This window comes from Suricata suricatta, chromosome 5 (assembly GCF_006229205.1).
Source record: "Suricata suricatta isolate VVHF042 chromosome 5, meerkat_22Aug2017_6uvM2_HiC, whole genome shotgun sequence".
In the NCBI taxonomy this organism is placed as follows: Eukaryota; Metazoa; Chordata; class Mammalia; order Carnivora; family Herpestidae; genus Suricata; species Suricata suricatta.
In genome coordinates, this window is record NC_043704.1 from 3,395,108 (window position 1) to 3,396,706 (window position 1,599).

At 51.7% G+C, this 1,599-nt stretch overlaps 1 long non-coding RNA gene across 1 annotated transcript; it reads right to left on the reverse strand.

The window, feature by feature from the left end:
* Positions 1-637: 637 nt before the first annotated feature.
* LOC115291425 lies at positions 638-1,427 on the reverse strand. The gene is made up of 4 exons (XR_003908436.1): positions 1,286-1,427; positions 1,032-1,151; positions 844-902; positions 638-704 (listed from the first exon to the last, which is right to left on the reverse strand). It is a non-coding gene; the product is annotated as an uncharacterized LOC115291425 (long non-coding RNA).
* Positions 1,428-1,599: the final 172 nt, after the last annotated feature.

The following is a 1,599-nucleotide window of genomic DNA, read 5'->3' on the forward strand; positions in this document are numbered from 1 at the left end:
ACCTGTTCTGTCCATCTCTGTCGAAGGAGGCGTTGCCTGGCAACTGGAGAAGGGCAATGACGCCCTCAGACTATTCTGTCCCCTCCTGTGACACTTAACCCTGGTTGATCTGTAGCATAGACACTGGGGCCCAACAGCCATCCTTAACGGAAAACGAGTTCTATCCAGTCACGGAGGGACAGGGCGGGGCGGGGGAGGGGGGGATGTTTCTAGCCTGGCTTTGGGAGGGGGTCTGGCAGGTTCCAGACTTTTCAGTTCTCAGAAGGAATCTTTCTTCCTAAACCTGCAAGACCCCTTGGGCAAGCGGGCAATAGGCGGTAAGAAAACCCTTTGAAATATGATCACTTCCATTTACTTTCTAATCTGTAAAGCAGCCCTGTGAAAGAACGGGGCATTTTCTGGCCTGCGTCCCCGGACATTTCAGCCTCCGTGCTTTGGAAGTGTGAGAAGCAGCTGCAAAATAACGCGGTGTGGACACCTGTGGCAAGGCACCACTGGCATCCTGCAGCTTTTTCTCTAAGAACTGTTAATAATTTACGTTTTAACCAAGAGTTACTGTGGACTGGGTGTGGAAGGACCTCTCAAAGAGCCAGTTGGGTCACCAGGCAAATAGTCCTAGATAAGCATCTGCTTACCCTGAGACTCGAGTATCTTGGAAACTTCAAGGTATGCCCTTGGGAAGTTTAATCTGGCTGCTCAGTAAACTGGCACCAACAAAACAAAACAAAACAAAACAACTCTAAAACAAAAATAAACAAAAAAAATCCCCTGCCTGTCCACACAACGGAGGTGGGCACTTTGACAAAGCTCGGGGTCCCAGGCTCCAGACAGGGCAAGCGTTACCTGTGCTCAGTGCCGCAGGACAAGCCCCCGCGACCCTTCCACCCCACGGCCCAAGGTCCCTACAAAGCAGGAAGGGAAAGAAGTCAGCCCACATCCCGCTCCCCAGAGAGCCGCCCTTCACCTTCAGTGCTTTCTCTGCATTATGTGTGGTGTGTGCATTGCAGTGGAAGGGAGTTTGTGTTTCTTACAAAGCTGTAGTCACACTGTTGGTCTAGGTTGGTTTCCTCAGTGGCCCGGTCAGTGGAGCGGCTTGGTTTCGGCTCAGGTCATGATCTCACGGCTGGCAGGTTCGAGCCCCACTTCAGGCTCTGTGCTGACGGTACAGAGCCTGCTTGGCATTCTCTCTCCCTCTCACTCTGCCTCTCTGTTTCTCTCAAAATAAATAAATAAAGTTTACAAAATAACCTGCTTTGTTTTCACAAGCCTTGCCTGTGACACAGACCTGCCAGCAAACGGATCACGGCGGTGGTGCTCCTCCTAGTCTGGGTTGTTGATACCGTTCCCACGATTAACATAGTCCGCAGTGCAGGAACCCGGAGGAGGCCTGAAACATAAGGAATCGAAGCCCCGGCCCAGGCGGCCGAGGGACATCCCTCCAGCACGGTGTTTTTTTTTTTTTTTTATGTTTTTATTTATTTTTGAGAGAGAGAGACAGAGCATGAGTGGGAGAGGGGCAGAGAGAGAGGGAGACACAGAATCTGAAGACAGGCTCCAGGCTCCCAGCTGTCAGCACAGAACCCGACCCAGGGCTTGAAC